The sequence below is a fragment of the Heteronotia binoei genome, chromosome 4 (assembly GCF_032191835.1).
Source record: "Heteronotia binoei isolate CCM8104 ecotype False Entrance Well chromosome 4, APGP_CSIRO_Hbin_v1, whole genome shotgun sequence".
Lineage (NCBI taxonomy): Eukaryota > Metazoa > Chordata > Lepidosauria > Squamata > Gekkonidae > Heteronotia > Heteronotia binoei.
The window spans coordinates 181,296,988-181,315,111 of NC_083226.1; the positions used below are offsets into that span (position 1 = coordinate 181,296,988).

At 51.0% G+C, this 18,124-nt stretch overlaps 1 protein-coding gene and 1 non-coding gene across 3 annotated transcripts in view; one reads left to right on the forward strand and one right to left on the reverse strand.

Annotated features, from left to right (window-relative positions):
• FAM219A (family with sequence similarity 219 member A) overlaps positions 1–18,124 on the reverse strand; it is a 122,522-nt gene that overhangs the window by 27,702 nt on the left and 76,696 nt on the right. The gene's annotated exons all lie outside the window — the stretch shown is intronic.
• Positions 13,975–14,046, forward strand: TRNAA-GGC (transfer RNA alanine (anticodon GGC)). The gene has a single exon. It is a non-coding gene; the product is annotated as a tRNA-Ala (tRNA).

The following is an 18,124-nucleotide window of genomic DNA, read 5'->3' on the forward strand; positions in this document are numbered from 1 at the left end:
AAACCGGTCCTTGGTGTCAAAAAGGTTGGGGGCCACTGATCTAGTCCCACCCCCTGCAGAACGAAGGAAACTCACAAAGACCTTCCCCTAAATTCACAGGATCGTCATTGCTGTCAGATGGCCATCTAGCCTAGGGTTGCCAATCCCCAGGTGGGAGCTGGGGAATCCCCCGTTTTGGAGGCCCTCCACTTGCTTTAGCGTCATCAGAAAGCAAGGGGGGGATGTCTGCTGGGGACTCCATTATTCCCTGTGGAGACCGATTCCCATAGGGTATAATGGAGAATTGATTCATGGACCTCTGGGGCTCCAGAGGGGCTGTTTTTTGAGGTACAGGCACCAAGTTTTCAGCATAGCATCCGGTGTCTCTTCTCAAAACAATCCCCAAGTTTCAAAAAGATTGGACCAGGGGGCACAATTCTATGAGCCCCCAAAGAAAGTGCCCCTGCCCTCCATTGTTTCCTATGGAAGGAAGGCATTTAAAAGCAGCACGATCCCTTTAAATAGGATTGTCAGAACTCCCCTCAGAATTCAATTATGCTTGTCACACCCTTGCTCCTGACTCCACCCCCAAAGTCCCCAGATATCTCTTGAGTTGGACTTGGCAAACCTAATCTAGCCTCTGTTTAAGAACCTCCAAGGAAGGAGAGCCCATCACCTCCTGAGGAAGCCTGTTCTGCTGAGGAAGCCTTTACGAAGTCCAGAGCTGCAACCCAGGGAAAGGCAGGGGTTTTACTCTTATTAAGAGAGCCAGTTTGGTGTCGTGGTTAAGTGTGCGGACTCTTATCTGGGAGAACTGGGTTTGATTCCCCACTCCTCCACTTGCAGCTGCTGGAATGGCCTTGGGTCAGCCATAGCTCTCTTATCTGGGAGAACCAGGTTTGATTCCCCACTCCTCCACTTGCAGCTGCTGGAATGGCCGTGGGTCAGCCATAGCTCTGGCAGAGGTTGTCCTTGAAAGGGCTGCTACTGTGAGAGCCCTCTCCAGCCCCACCCACTTCACAGGGTGTCTGTTGTGGGGGGAGAAGATATAGGAGATTGTAAGCCGCTCTGAGTCTCTGTCCTTGAAAGGGCAGCTGCTGTGAAAACCCTCTCAGCCCCACCCACTTCACAGGGTGTCTGTTGTGGGGGAGGAAGGGAAAGGAGATTGTGAGCCGCTCTTAGACTCCTTGGAGTGGAGGGCGGGATATAAATCCAATATCTTCATCTACCTCACAGGGTGTCTGTTGTGGGGGAGGAAGGTAAAGGAGATTGTGAGCCGCTCTTAGACTCCTTGGAGTGGAGGGCGGGATATAAATCCAATATCTTCATCTACCTCACAGGGTGTCTGTTGTGGGGGAGGAAGGTAAAGGAGATTGTGAGCCGCTCTGAGACTCTTCGGAGTGGAGGGCGGGATATAAATCCAATATCTTCAACTACCTCACAGGGTGTCTGTTGTGGGGGAGGAAGGGAAAGGAGATTGTGAGCCGTTCTGAGATTCTACGGAGTGGAAGGCGGGATATAAATCTAATATCTTCATCTACCTCACAGGGTGTCTGTTGTGGGGGAGGAAGGTAAAGGAGATTGTGAGCCGCTCTTAGACTCCTTGGAGTGGAGGGCGGGATATAAATCCAATATCTTCAACTACCTCACAGGGTGTCTGTTGTGGGGGAGGAAGGGAAAGGAGATTGTGAGCCGTTCTGAGATTCTACGGAGTGGAAGGCGGGATATAAATCTAATATCTTCATCTACCTCACAGGGTGTCTGTTGTGGGGGAGGAAGGGAAAGGAGATTGTGAGCTGCTCTGAGACTCTTCGGAGTGGAGGGCGGGATATAAATCCAATATCTTCATCTACCTCACAGGGTGTCTGTTGTGGGGGAGGAAGGTAAAGGAGATTGTGAGCCGCTCTGAGATTCTACGGAGTGGAAGGCGGGATATAAATCTAATATCTTCATCTACCTCACAGGGTGTCTGTTGTGGGGGAGGAAGGTAAAGGAGATTGTGAGCCGCTCTTAGACTCCTTGGAGTGGAGGGTGGGATATAAATCCAATATCTTCAACTACCTCACAGGGTGTCTGTTGTGGGGGAGGAAGGGAAAGGAGATTGTGAGCCGTTCTGAGATTCTACGGAGTGGAAGGCGGGATATAAATCTAATATCTTCATCTACCTCACAGGGTGTCTGTTGTGGGGGAGGAAGGTAAAGGAGATTGTGAGCCGCTCTTAGACTCCTTGGAGTGGAGGGCGGGATATAAATCCAATATCTTCATCTACCTCACAGAGTGTCTGTTGTGGGGGAGGAAGGTAAAGGAGATTGTGAGCCGCTCTGAGACTCCTTGGAGTGGAGGGCGAGATATAAATCCAATATCTTCTTCTTCTTAACTAAGGAGTCTTGAGGGGAGAAATCTCTTGAATGCCTGGCAGTGCTGTTAGAGACCAGGTTCCTCGGCAGCGCAGAACCTACAAATGCCACCGTCGTCGCTGCCTAAGCCTTTGACTCTCTGTCCCTCTTTAATTAAATCCATAAATGCCTGGACAAGCATGACTAATCCATATCCTATTACTGAATCTGCCGGGAACTGGGTGGATGCTGCATTCGGCTACTTCCTGGGCTTTCAGATGCTGCTTTTCTGGGCTGAACTGAAAGGTCACAGCATCGCACCAAGCCGCACCCCCTTCCTGCACCCTTTCAGAAAACGCCAGTCCCTGCATTGCAGGCTGTTGACTCAGACAGGAGAGCAGACGGGTGTTTGCGCTTTTGTACGTGCCCTTGGGTTTAGCAGGAGAGCAGTGGTCCTCAAGAGACTGAGAGATCCCTTGTAATGTGCACCTTCACAGTGGGGATGTGCGCCACACAAAAGGGGGAGCAGGTGGCGAGCAGCACTCTCGGGGGGGGGGGCAGCTAAGCCCCCCCCCGGCAGAAAAGGGAGAAGCGCAGCGGGAGCAAGGCAGCTTGCCAACCCTGCTGTGTCTCCACCTGGAGCACAGCTGCCGCCTCCAGCAGCCCCTGCCATTCAGCTTCCATTGGCCATTCTGCAATCTCAAATTAAAGGGTTGGATGCAGCACGGCCCAGAGAGTCTGGAGAGAGAGAGAGGTCTTCTGCATCCCTTAAGGCGGGGGTGTCAAACTCATTTGTTATGAGGGCCAGATTGGAGATAAATGAGACCTTGTTGGGCTGGGCCATGTTGAGCCAGGCCATGTATGCACCGATTAGGTAGCAGAGATATAAACTTTATAAAGGACGCAGACAAACACAAATACGTATTTTATAAAAACTTAAAAATATGCTTAAAACGTTAGCACTCATTTTTTTATTTATTTGAGATTTATTTGAGATTTATATCCCGCCCTTCCCACGAATGGCTCAGGGCGGCTTCCAACAATTTAATCAAACATAAAATTTAAACAATATTAAGTATAAAACAATTAAATATTTAAACAGTTAAAACTTTAAAACAGCATATTTCAATTTCCTGTAAACAGATGGCTGGCCAGTTACATCAGTTGTCATCCTAGCTAGGTGTAGGCTAGCTGGAAGAGGATCGTCTTACAGGCCCTGCGGAACTGCGCCAAGTCCCGCAGGGCCCTCACCTCTTCCGGCAGCTGATTCCACCATGTAGGGGCCATAACGGAGAAAGCCCTTTCTCTGGTGGATTTCAAGCGGGCTTCTTTTGGCCCGGGGATAGTGAGGAGATTTTGTGTTCCTGACCTCAGTGCTCTCTGGGGAACATGTGGGGAGAGACGGTCCTTCAGGTAGGCAGGTCCCAGGTCATATAGGGCTTTAAAGGTAATAACCAGCACCTTGTACCGGACTCGGTATATCACTGGAAGCCAGTGCAGAGTCCGGAGACCCGGCCGGATGTGTCCCCACTTTGGGAGACCCAATAACAGCCGGGCCGCGGCATTCTGCACCAGCTGCAGTTTCCGGGTCCGGGACAAGGGCAGCCCCATGTAGAGGGCATTGCAGTAGTCCAACCTTGAGGTGACTGTAGCATGGATCACTGTTGCTAGGTCGTCGCGTTCCAGAAAGGGGGCCAGCTGCCTTGCCCGCCTAAGATGAAAAAATGCGGACTTGGCAGCGGCTGCTATCTGAGCCTCCATCCTTAAGGAAGGCTCCAACAGCACCCCCAAGCTCTTGACCCTGTCCGCCACCATCAGCGGCGCACCGTCAAAAGCCGGTAGGGAGATCCCCCTCCCCGGGCCGCGGCGACCCAAGCAAAGGACCTCTGTCTTCGTAGGATCATTGGTCTTAAAGACGCTTTCTTTGTATTTCTCCCACGGGAACCAGAGAACTGGGCAAAGGAAGTTCTGGCTCTTTCCTTCCTTCCCCAGAGGACTGGGGGGGAGGAGCCTCAGCCGATAGAAGGAAGAGAGGCTTGGCTCAGTAGCTCTGCTGTGCCATTGAGAGAGCCTGGTAAAGCAAGCTCGGCTTCTCCCCCCCCACCACCGTTCCTCCCCAAGGGAGGAGCCTCAGCCAATGGTGAAATTTGAGCTTTTGCTCTGTAGCTCCTGTGCAATTGAGCAAGCCTGGCAAAGCAAGCTGTGATGCAAAAGGAAGCAAGATGTAGGAAGAAGGAAGCAGATGACAACCAGTTGCTTGGGGGGGGAGGGAGGGAGAGAGAGAGAGAGAGAAGGAAGGAAGGAAGGAAGGGAGGGAGGGAGGGAGGAAGGGAGGAAGGGAGGAAGGAAGGGAGGAAGGAAGGAAGGAAGGAAGGAAGGAAGGAAGGAAGGAAGGAAGGAAGGAAGGAAGGAAGGAAGGAAGGAAGGAAGGGAGGGAGGGAGGGAGGGAGGGAGGGAGGGAGGGAGGGAGGGAATCAGTCAATCTGGGGACACCTGCCCTAGGAACTTTGCTTCAGCTGCTCATAAAATGATTAACACAGAGAAATTCTGCAATCAAGCAAGCCAACCAGAAGGCCCATACAGGGTATTGCATCCTGAATAAATCTACATGATTTCTTGCTTTGCATCATTCTGTTTCTGGTAGTCATGAGAAGAGAGGAGAAGAGCTGCATATTGTGCTAAAACCTCATTTCCTGCTACTCGGAATCCTGTTCCATAGATCCTCTGGCACTGTACACATACTTCCAATAATATTACCACAGCTACGAGGATTATGAACTCATTTTCTTTCAAAAACGAAAGAAAAGAGTCCTCAAGAAGCCAAGTTCCGCAGCCGGCACCACATTCTGTGCAAAACAAATTTTCTGGAGAACGTTTCAATAAAGAGATTAGAACTCCATTATGAAAGAAGAGCCGAGGGGGTCACTTTATAAAGTATGTCTATTTGATTGCAAAGGGGCAGTTTATCTTTGGAAAATGAACAAGAATTCAGAGGCATCTTAAAGACTATCAAGAGCCCCGTGGCACAGAGTGTTAAAGCTGCAGTACTGCAGTCCTAAGCTCTGCTCATAGCCTGAGTTCGATCCTTAGCGGTAGCTGGGTTTTCAGGTAGCTGGCTCGAGGTTGACTCGGCCTTCCATCCTTCCGAGGTCGGTAAAATGAGTCCCCAGCTTGCTGGGGGGAAAGTGTAGATGGCTGGGGAAGGCAAAGGCAAACCACCCCGTAAAAAAGCCTGCCGTGAAAACGCTGTGAAAGCAAAGTCACTCCAGAGTCGGAAACGACTGGTGCTTGCACAGGGGACCTTCCCTTTCCTAAAGACTATCAACATTTATTTCATGGGTCACAAGACCACTTTGTCAGATATGTGATGCAGGCCTGTAGTCTCCCCACCGAAACTGCCCCCTCCCTCTGTAGGGCCCCTCCATTGGGGGAGAGAGAGCGAGCGAGCTTTATTCATTTAGTATTTATTAATTTAATTTCTATCCCGCCCTCCCCACCAAAGGCAGGCTCAGGGCAGCTCACAAACCAAGGATCGACACAAACACACCTGTGTGACCGATACAATAAAACAACAATAAAGACAATTTAAAACATCTGCATGTGCTACTATCGTAATTTCAGGCAGCAATTTAAATGCTGGTGCTTAGCGACACTCAAGAGGCCTCAGGATCGCCGCAGCGCAGTGAAGTAGGCCATTGGTGGCGTTCTTATGGGCCAGTCCCGTCGCTGCAGATGTTACCATCATGTAAATGCCTGGCGGAAGAGTGCCGTTTTGCAGGCCCTGCGGAACTGTAAGAGCCCTCGCAGGGCCCTAACGGATCTGATGCCCTACAGAGCATAGAGAGAGAGTGTGGGGAAGGACGGAGCAGCCTCGCTTTTGAAACCCAGAGGCTCCAGAAGCCAGTTTGGTGTAGTGGTGAAGTGTGCGGACTCTTATCTGGGAGAACCGGGTTTGATTCCCCACTCCTCCACTTGCACCTGCTTGCATGGCCTTGGGTCAGCCATAGCTCTGGCAGAGGTTGTCCTTGAAAGGGCAGCTGCTGGGAGAGCCCTCTCCAGCCCCACCCACCTCACAGGGTGTCTGTTGTGGGAGAGGAAGGGAAAGGAGATTGTGAGCCGCTCTGAGACTCTTTGGAGTGGAGGGCGGGATATAAATCCAATATCTTCATCTACCTCACAGGGTGTCTGTTGTGGGGGAGGAAGGGAAAAGAGATTGTGAGCCGCTCAGAGACTCTTTGGAGTGGAGGGCGGGATATAAATCCAATATCTTCATCTACCTCACAGGGTGTCTGTTGTGCGGGAGGAAGGGAAAGGAGATTGTGAGCCGCTCAGAGACTCTTTGGAGTGGAGGGCAGGATATAAATCCAATCTCTTCATCTACCTCACAGGGTGTCTGTTGTGCGGGAGGAAGGGAAAGGAGATTGTGAGCTGCTCTGAGACTCTTCGGAGTGGAGGGTGGGATATAAATCCAGTATCTTCATCTACCTCACAGGGTGTCTGTTGTGGGGGAGGAAGGGAAAGGAGATTGTGAGCCGCTCTGAGACTCTTCGGAGTGAAGGGTGGGATATAAATCCAATATCTTCATCTACCTCACAGGGTGTCTGTTGTGGGGGAGGAAGGGAAAGGAGATTGTGAGCCGCTCTGAGACTCTTCGGAGTGGAGGGCGGGATATAAATCCAATATCTTCTTCTTCTTCTTTCCTCATTCCCGTCCCTCCTGCCTTGCCCGCCCGCCGGTCGTTGTCATCCACGTCAGGTACTTCTTCCTTCGCAGCCGCCTCACGCGGAGGTGCCCATTTCCCTACAGGGCCCTGCCTGCCTTGGCTGGCCAGAGGGACGCTCCACTCCCTGCTTGGTGTGCCGGCTGCCTTCAGGCATGTAAGGCAGCTCAGGCAGCCCTTCTGCTGCTGCCCCATGGGCCCCTGGGGGATGGACGCCCAAAGCAACAATGAGCTCCTGACCTGCCAGGAGGGCAGAGGTTGGGAACACCTCCCTTCCTCCCTCGCTCAGGTGTACTAGTGGATATGTTGGGGGTCACTGGTTATCTGGGGGAGCCGCGGGAGGAGGCGGGATCTCCATGAAGGGGAGTCCCTCATCCGTGCGCCTCGCTTCGCCAAAGGGGCCCTCCGTCCTTTGAGCTTCGGTTCCCGAGGCACGAAAGCAGCAGCAGCAGCTGCTGGGGAAAGTTTCGCCCGGACGAGAGGGTGTGTGGGGCGGCTGGGCGCGGCCTGCAGAGCGTGCCGGAGTGTGGAGAGGGTCCCCTCTGCACGAGTGGCCGTTCTCTGCCTGCAAGGTGATGCTCCCCGGGACTGGGTCCCCGCTTTGGCTAGGAGGGGATCCCCTGCGAGGTGAGGAAACGGCAAGCAGGTAGGCATCAGTTCCGTTCAGTCCTAGGCCTTTTTTTTGCCTCTTCTCACCAGGGACCTAATAATGCTGTCTGATGGACCAAGCTCACAGGAGGCAAGACGGATATGCCTAGTTTGCCAGGGGGGCTACAAAAACAAAGTCTTCATGTTCCCCCCACTTATACCAATTCAATCCCACTGTCGGTTTGACAAGCAAGCTTGCGGGACTTTCTTCTGTCAAAAGTCAGGCAGACATTCCCAAAGGACTGGGGAAGAAAAAGAAGTGGCTGAAGAACACAAGCCGTTTGTTATCTTCAGCCAGAGCCGGGTCTTCAGGGGTGAAAGACTCCTGCCTTAACCCAAAGGTTCATCCCTTTCAGCTCATGCTTCTGTGGAAATCCAATCTACAGTTCCGGTCTCACTTTCTAATGAATACCCTACAGGAAGAAAATGAATGCCAGCTCGAGGGATTCACAAACATGTCCCGGGCCAAAAGGCTAGGCTTTGTAGTGAAAATTAATTTTCTTTCGGGCAGGCAACCTTTTTAAGGAAGGGGACCTAAAATCTAACAAGTGTAGGGCTGGCTGAAGAACCCAGCCCTGAGATAACAACTCAAGTGTTATGAAGCTCCCCAACCACTGTTCTCAGAAAAACCGCATTTTTTTTTTTTTCATTTTCAGCACACAGATCAAGCATTATGATGAGAAAGACCTCTGGAGAGCCAACGCCAGTCGGGATAGAGAATACCGACTTTGGTCAACCAACGGTCTGATTCAGTATAAGGCAGCTTCATATAGTCATTCGTTCATAGGGTCGTCTTAAGTTGGAAGCGATTTAATGGCAACGCACATAAAGGTCTCAAGTGAATACTCTGCTACGGTGGTTTTAAAAATTAACTAAAAAAAATAACTCATTAAAATATCCAAAAAGCACATCGGAAGTTGGTTCACCTGGGTCCAAACCCATCACTCCGTTTTACCGACTCGTAAGTCAACAACGCAGTATTTCAGCTTTAAATGCGCAGAGGGATTTTTTTATGGGAGGGTATTTATTACTTGTAAGCTGCTTTGAGCCACGAGGAAAGGTGGGGGTATAAATAGTTTAATAAATAAATGTCTAATGTCTTTGCATCCCTTCAGTTTCATGGCTTACGGCTGTCAGGTCTACGACTATCTTCAATAACAACTCCTCTACATTTCAATAGGATCAGCGTTTATTGTAAGACGGGATAGTACCACCAGCAAAGCCAGTGACGAAATTAAGGCAGGTTGCAGGTGAGTGGATATATATAAGAGCAGTTAGCCGTTACATGCACGCCTAACTTTCTGGCGCGGGATAAGCTCGAAACACTAAATTGTTACAAGGCAGACATTCTCACGCTATAAAATTCATTAGCAAAACACTCTAACACAGGGGTGGGGAACCTTTTTTCTGCCAAGGGCCATATGGATATTTATAACATCATCCGCGGGCCATAAAAAATTACCAACTTAAAAAACAGTGCTCCGCCGAGGGAGAATGATTCAGGCCAGCAAAATTAATGCAAATCATTGTTTTTCTATTTGAAGTCATGTGGGGAGAGCCTCATCTGGCACACACACATGCACACGCTTGGCCCATTGCCCTAGGCAAATGCATAGGTCCAGGGCTTTTTTGTAGAAAAAGCCCAGCAGGAACTCAGTAGCATACTAGACCCCTCTCTCTCGGCTTGACTTCGCGAACGAAGATTTAAGAAGGGTGCAGTAGTCCACGTCTGCTGCAGGCTCGCTGGTGGCTGACAAAACCAATGTGGGACAGGCAGATCCGGCCACAGTGGCTGCAGGGAAAAGTCTGATTTGGGGTTGGTGCTGTAGCAGTGCGATTCTTCCTCAATCTCCTTTTGTCCTCAAGACCAGCTATGCGTGCGTTCTCAAAGGAAGAGACAGCCTGGTGGATGGTGTGCCTCCATGCTTTGCGATCTGAGGCTAGGTCAGACCACTGGTGATGGTTGATGCGACAGGTGCCAAGGGATTTCTTCAAGGAGTCCTTGTACCTCTTCTTTGGTGCCCCTCTATTTCAATGGCCGGTGGAAAGTTCGCCATACAGAGCAATCTTAGAGCAATATTAGACCACATCTCCTAATATTAGCATGTTAGCTCACACACTCATTAGCTTATTAGGCCACAGCATCTGTGATAATCAAGAGCAAACTGAACTGTGACAGTAACTTTTCCAGGCCCTGCAGCAATTCTGGCCAGCCGGCCAGGCCCCAGGGAGACTGCCGCACAGTACATCTGGGCCATGTAGAAGAAGAAGACTGCAGATTTATACCCCGCTCTTCTCTCTGAATCAGAGACTCAGAGTGGCTTACAATTTCCTGCACGGTGCAGCTGGGCCCCACGATCCTCGCTGGTCAGCCAGGCCCCAGGAAGGCTGCCACATGGCTCGGTTCGGCCCAGCAATCCCCGAGGGCCCCACCGAGTGACCACGAGGGCCGTATACAGCCCTCGGGATGGAGGTTCCCCACCCCTGCTCTAACAGATAGTAATGACCTTGAGAGGCAGACACTGTTAGAGGGCCCAAATACTTTTGTTTCCCCAGCAGCATAGCAGGTGTTTCAGAAGAGAACAGTGCCAGAACAAGGCATGAGCAGGGCAAGAGATCTTGACAAAGGCTGCCCGGGGTCTAGGAATGCCTGGGGATCTCCCAGACATCACAGCTCATCTCCAGACAACAGAGATCTCTTCCCCTGCAGAGAATATATACTTCGGAGGTTCCTGTCCTCCCCAGACTCCATCCCCAAATCTCCAGGAATTTCCCAATCTGCAACAGGCAACTCTTCTCCACCTCTTTCCCCCAAAGGCCAGAAGCGACCTGGCTGGGGTCTTTTGGAGAAAAAACAGGTGGTGGAGCTCATTAGCATAACTCATTGGGATATGCCGCCCCCTCCCACCAGCCGAAAGCAACCCGACGCAAGAAAGGAGAGCCCCAGGCGAGCGAGGCCTGCTTTGGCTGGCTAGAGATCCAGCCAGCCCAAGCAGCCCTCTCTCACTTGGGGCTCTCCTTGGCCACCCTCATCCATAGTCAAAAGGCCAGCAAGTCACCTGCCACCCAAAATCCCATAAGAAGCAGAGAAAGGGTGGGGTGGGCTTCCCCAGGGGTTAACGAGGGCTGCTGGGGGCATGGCAAAGCCCCTAGTGGCTGGCTGGCTGCCTGCTCTCCTCATCCAGGGATTGTTATGCAGCTGCACCTATTCTTCAATAGACAAGGTGGGGAGGAAGAGGGAGGGGGAAAGGTTCAGGAGCTGTGCTCCTGGAAGCTCCTGCTGAATCTGAGGCCTGGAGCTGGCAACCCCACCAGGGCTACAAAACAGTCAAAGGAGTCCTGACCCCTGACCCCTGTTTGCCTGTCCAAGCCCACCGGGACAACAGCGCAGGTCAGAGCGCAGCGTCATGTGATGGGAGGCAGTCAGAGGCTGAAGACTGGCAGAGAACAAGAGTGAAGAGGAAAGAAGAAGAAGAAGATACTGGATTTAGGGTTGCCAAGTCCAATTCAAGAAATATCTGGGGACTTTGGGGGCGGAGCCAGGAGGCTTTTGGGGTGGAGCCAGGAGACATTGGGGTGGAGCCAGGAGCAAGGTTGTGACAAGCATCACTGAACTCCGAAGGGAGTTCTGGCCATCACATTTCAAGGGACCGCACATCTTTTAAATGCCTTCCTTCCATAGGAAATAATGAACGATAGGGGCACCTTTTTGTGGGCTCATAGAATTGGACCCCCTGGTCCAACCTTTTTGAAACTTAGGGAGTATTTTGGGGAGAGACACTAGATGCTATACTGAAAATTTGGTGCCTCTACCTCAAAAAACAGGGCCCCCAGAGCCCCAGATACCCGTGGATCAATTCTCCATTATTTTCTATGGGAATAAGTCTCCATAGGGAGACATTCCAGCAGGGGCAAGTGGAGGGGTGGGGAATCAAGCCCGGTTCTTCCAGATAAGAGTCCGCACACTTCAACACTACACCAAACTGGCACTCCTTTAGACATTTAGGCATTACCACTCCCACGTGCGGGACACTAAAAGGCTCCTGAGCCAGGGCAGGGCTCCACGCAGAAGCGGTACAGTTTCCTTACTTGATTTTGCTTTGGAGCCCACACAAAATACATGAGCCAGAGCTGCCCCTAATATGCTGGCATGCACGTCTTCCATGTGGGGCTCCGACACAGGTAAATGAGTTTTCAGCAGCTTGGTGTAGGAGTGATTAATGTCTAAAAACAAGCCCACGGAGGAAACAAAAGTAGGGAACAGGACGGAAAGTGCTTAAATTGGATTTCTGCTTCGTTGCTCCAGACTGTGGCAGCAGCTTTCGGGGACCGCATGGGACAAAACCAAGCAGGTTTGTTGCCATGAGCGGCACGGGAAGGCAGAGAGTCCCTGCTGAAACGGTGTGAACCCCTGCCAGAATATCAGGCTCATTGTACAAAGCCGAAGACTTATTTGCTTTCATGCCCAAACTCCTCAATACCCCTCCCCACCAGGAACAACCGTACTTTAGAGATAGGAGTTAATTAAGCCCCACTCCTTCCTAAAGTCACAGAGAAGGTTTAAAAGAGAACAAGACTTCTAAGAGTGAGGAGTTAACGACACCTGCTTTTGCCTGATGGAACAATAAGAAGGTGGGGACTGGGAGCAGAGCACAAAAGGTTTTTAGAGAGAGCAGCTGGGAAACTGGCACTCCGAAGACCACAATTGCGGCATTTTAGCAAAGAATCCACCCAGACAGCCTAATTCCAAAAACAGCAAATCAAGATTAATTGCTTTGTTGCAGGAGAAAGCTGGGAACAGGACAGCAATTAAGGCATCAGTAAGCGATGCACACAAATGCGCCGCTTTCTCCACAAACCTCTGAAGCTAACGGCCCTGGTGGATCAGGTCACAAGGCATGCCTAGCAGAGCTCCAACAGGAGCCCACCAGATGTCACCGCAACATTCTCAAGCAGAACGTGGCACAGACAAACATTCACTGCCGAACACATCTAGTACTTGGCGGAATGCAACAAGTCCCACTTTTAGCAACAGACCTGAGGCCCAGTTTAGTGTAGTGGTTAAGTGCAGGGGCTCTTATCTGAGAGAACTGGGTTCGATTCCTCACTCCTCCACATGCACCTGCTGATGTGACCTTGGGTCAGCCACGAGTTCTCTCAATTATTTAGACAAAAATCACCGGATAACAATAACACCTTTACGCAGATAGTGTATGAGCAACCTATATTTATCAAAAATCATGCATAACAACGGGCATTACTTATAACTGTTAACCACTCATAATTCATAATACAACAAACACAACTAGACACGGAGTTCTGTTCACTCCCCCAAACAGTCTGCTGTATACAGATTACTATGTATATTTCCTCAGAGGCAAAAGCCTTCCTGTTGTTCCCACTTATGTCCAGCGACTTGGGTGGAGTCCTCCAATTTCCAACAAAGCTTATCACTGAGAGACTAAGGGACCATCTGCCCAGGATTCCTCATGGTTTCGCAGTTCCGGTCCTTCATCAGTGTTTTCTCTCAACAATTAATCCTGGAGCCTCAGTACAAATTTTACAATACTTGGATCACCGCATGTCAATGGGATGGGACGGTGGCTCAGTGGTAGAGCATCTGCTTGGTAAGCAGAAGGTCTCAGGTTCAATCCCCGGCATCTCCAATTAAAAAGTGTCCAGGCAAGTAGGCGTGAATAACCTCAGCTTGAGACCCTGGAGAGCCATGAATGGGGCTGTGACTCAGTGAGAGCCAGTTTGGTGTAGTGGTTAAGTGTGCGGACTCTTATCTGGGAGAACCGGGTTTGATTCCCCACTCCTCCACTTGCACCTGCTAGCATGGCCTTGGGTCAGCCATAGCTCTGGCAGAGGTTGTCCTTGAAAAGGCAGCTGCTGTGAGAGCCCTCTCAGCCCCACCTACTTCACAGGCTGTTTGTTGTGGGGGAGGAAGGTAAAGGAAATTGTGAGCTGCTCTGAGACTCTTCGGAGTGGAGGGTGGGATATAAATCCAATATCTTCTTCTTCATCTTCTTCAGTGGTAGAGCATCTGCTTGGTAAGCAGAAGGTCTCAGGTTCAATCCCCGGCATCTCCAACTAAAAAGGGTCCAGGCAAGTAGGCATGAAAAACTTCAGCTTGAGACCCTGGAGAGCCATGAATGGGGCTGTGGCTCAGTGGTAGAGCATCTGCTTGGTAAGCAGAAGGTCTCAGGTTCAATCCCCGGCATCTCCAACTAAAAAGGGTCCAGGCAAGTAGGCTTGAATAACAGCTTGAGACACTGGAGAGCCATGAATGGGGCTGTGGCTCAGTGGTAGAGCATCTGCTTGGCAAGCAGAAAGTCCCAGGTTCAATCCCTGGCATCTCCAACTAAAAAGGGTCCAGGCAAATAGGTGTGAAAAACCTCAGCTTGAGACCCTGGAGAGCCGCTGCAAGTCTGAGAAGACAAGACTGACTTTGATGGACCGAGGGTCTGATTCAGTATAAGGCAGCTTCATATGTTCATATGTTCTCTTTCTGTGTTAATCCGAGTATTTTAAGTATCTATCATGCAGCTACATCTGCATTTTTTGAATGTTCGTGTCTTGATGATAATCGCCGCAACACAAATATCGTCTTTCAACCTCTCAAATGATCTTTGCTGTGATAGCATTTACCAGGGTTTTTTTTAAAAAAAAAAAAACAAAACAAAACAAAACAGGAAGCACAGGAAAGCAGTTCCAGCTGGCTTGGTGTCAGAAGGTGTGGCCTAATATGCAAATGAGTTCCTGCTGGGCTTTTTCTACCAAAAAAGCTCTGGTATTTACATGGCGCTGCTAGTCTTCTGTTCCACAACAATTACATCGGTGGTCCTTCTGTCTTGAGAGCCAGTTTGGTGTAGTGGTTAAGTGTGTGGACTCTTATCTGGCAGAACCGGGTTTGATTCCCCACTCCTCCACTTGCACCTGCTGGCATGGCCTTGGGTCAGCCATAGCTCTGGCAGAGGTTGTCCTTGAAAGGGCAGCTGCTGTAAGAGCTCTCTTAGCCCCACCCACCTCACAGGGTGTCTGTTGTGGGGGAGGAAGGGAAAGGAGATTGTGAGCCGCTCTGAGACTCTTCGGAGTGGAGGGCGGGATATAAATCCAATATCTTCATCTACCTCACAGGGTGTCTGTTGTGGGGGAGGAAGGTAAAGGAGATTGTGAGCCGCTCTGAGACTCTTCGGAGTGGAGGGTGGGATATAAATCCAGTATCTTCATCTACCTCACAGGGTGTCTGTTGTGAGGGAGGAAGGGAAAGGAGATTGTGAGCCGCTCTGAGACTCTTTGGAGTGGAGGGCGGGATATAAATCCAATATCTTCATCTACCTCACAGGGTGTCTGTTGTGGGGGAGGAAGGGAAAGGAGATTGTGAGCCGCTCTGAGACTCTTCGGAGTGGAGGGCGGGATATAAATCCAGTATCTTCATCTACCTCACAGGGTGTCTGTTGTGGGGGAGGAAGGTAAAGGAGATTGTGAGCCGCTCTGAGACTCTTCGGAGTGGAGCGCGGGATATAAACCCAATATCTTTATCTACCTCACAGGGTGTCTGTTGTGGGGGAGGAAGGGAAAGGAGATTGTGAGCCGCTCTGAGACTCTTTGGAGTGGAGGGCGGGATATAAATCCAATATCTTCATCTACCTCACAGGGTGTCTGTTGTGGGGGAGGAAGGGAAAGGAGATTGTGAGCCGCTCTGAGACTCTTCGGAGTGGAGGGCGGGATATAAATCCAATATCTTCATCTACCTCACAGGGTGTCTGTTGTGGGGGAGGAAGGGAAAGGAGATTGTGAGCCGCTCTGAGACTCTTCGGAGTGGAGGGCGGGATATAAATCCAGTATCTTCATCTACCTCACAGGGTGTCTGTTGTGGGGGAGGAAGGTAAAGGAGATTGTGGCCGCTCTGAGACTCTTCGGAGTGGAGGGCGGGATATAAATCCAATATCATCTTCTTCTTCTTCTTGTTTATATACTATCAGAGCTTCGGCAGGATGAGTGGTGTGTGGTGGATGGCCCCAGAACTACGGCCAGCAAATTACCTTTGTGGAAGCTCAGGCGGCCTGGTAAGCATTGTCAGAACACGGACACGGCGTATGTTTCTCACTGTGTGATCTGCTTCGAGTCTCAACAAGAGAGGAAGACAATACATGAAGTCAAATAAATAAAAGACAGTGTTTCACTTTCGGTGGCCTCAGGACACCATTTCAGATTGGGGGAAGGGGGAGATTTGCAGCAAGGCCCTGGCCTGCACAAGTCAGAACCGCGTAAACAAACAAAAAAGGGCCCCAAACATACTCACTTCACCAGTTGAACAGCTAGATTTGGGTCCAGGAACACTTTAAAGACCAACAAAGATCTTTGGCGTATGTGCATTCAAGAGTCAGAGCTGCCTTCATTAGATTCCATTTGACAAGGGGAGCTTTTGACTCTTGAAAACTTATACCCTGAAAATCTTCTTGCGTATTTATTTATTCATTTTATTTATTTATTCTATGACTTATATCCCGCCCTTCCCATAAAATGGCTCAGGGCGGCTGAAGCTGCCATGTACTAAAGAAGAAGACTGCAGATTTATACCCTGCCCTTCTCTCTGAATCAGAGTCTCAGAGCAGCTCACAATCTCCTATATCTTCTCCCCCCACAACAGACACTCTGTGAGGTAGGTGGGGCTGAGAGGGCTCTCACAGCAGCTGCCCTTTCAAGGACAGAGACTCAGAGCGGCTTACAATCTCCTATATCTTCTCCCCCTCAACACAGACACCCTGTGAGGTGCGTGGGGCTGAGAGGGCTCTCACAGCAGCTGCCCTTTCAAGGACAGAGACTCAGAGCGGCTTACAATCTCCTATATCTTCTCCCCCCCACAACAGACACCCTGTGAGGTGGGTGGGGCTGAGAGGGCCCTCACAGCAGCTGCCCTTTCAAGGACAGAGACTCAGTGCGGCTTACAATCTCCTATATCTTCTCCCCCCCCACAACAGACACCCTGTGAGGTGGGTGGGGCTGAGAGGGCCCTCACAGCAGCTGCCCTTTCAACGACAAAGACTCAGAGCGGCTTACAATCTCCTATATCTTCTCCCCCCCACAACAGACACCCAGTGAGGTGGGTGGGGCTGAGAGGGCTGTCACAGCAGCTGCCCTTTCAAGGACAGAGAGTGGCTTACAATCTCCTATATCTTCTCCCCCCCACAACAGACACCCTGTGAGGTGGGTGGGGCTGAGAGGGCTCTCACAGCAGCTGCTCTTTCAAGGACAGAGACTCAGAGCGGCTTACAATCTCCTATATCTTCTCCCCGCACAACAGACACCCTGTGAGGTGGGTGGGGCTGAGAGGGCTCTCACAACAGCTGCCCTTTCAGGGACAGAGACTCAGAGCGGCTTACAATCTCCTATATCTTCTCCCCCCACAACAGACACCCTGTGAGGTGGGTGGGGCTGAGAGGGCTCTCACAGCAGCTGCCCTTTCAAGGACAGAGACTCAGAGCGGCTTACAATCTCCTATATCTTCTCCCCCCACAACAGACACCCTGTGAGGTGGGTGGGGCTGAGAGGGCTCTCACAACAGCTGCCCTTTCAAGGACAGAGACTCAGAGCGGCTTACAATCTCCTATATCTTCTCCCCCCACAACAGACACCCTGTGAGGTGGGTGGGGCTGAGAGGGCTCTCACAACAGCTGCCCTTTCAAGGACAGAGACTCAGAGCGGCTTACAATCTCCTATATCTTCTCCCCCCCACAACAGACACCCTGTGAGGTGGGTGGGGCTGAGAGGGCCCTCACAGCAGCTGCCCTTTCAAGGACAGAGACTCAGTGCGGCTTACAATCTCCTATATCTTCTCCCCCCCCACAACAGACACCCTGTGAGGTGGGTGGGGCTGAGAGGGCCCTCACAGCAGCTGCCCTTTCAACGACAAAGACTCAGAGCGGCTTACAATCTCCTATATCTTCTCCCCCCCACAACAGACACCCAGTGAGGTGGGTGGGGCTGAGAGGGCTGTCACAGCAGCTGCCCTTTCAAGGACAGAGAGTGGCTTACAATCTCCTATATCTTCTCCCCCCCACAACAGACACCCTGTGAGGTGGGTGGGGCTGAGAGGGCTCTCACAGCAGCTGCCCTTTCAAGGACAGAGACTCAAAGCGGCTTACAATCTCCTATATCTTCTCCCCGCACAACAGACACCCTGTGAGGTGGGTGGGGCTGAGAGGACTCTCACAGCAGCTGCCCTTTCAAGGACAGAGACTCAGAGCGGCTTACAATCAACTATATCTTCTCCTCCCACAACAGACATCCTGTGAGGTGGGTGGGGCTGAGAGGGCTCTCACACCTGCTGCCCTTTCAAGGACAGAGACTCAGAGCGGCTTAAAATCTCCTATATCTTCTCCCCCCACAACAGACACCCTGTGAGGTGGGTGGGGCTGAGAGGGCTCTCAAAGCA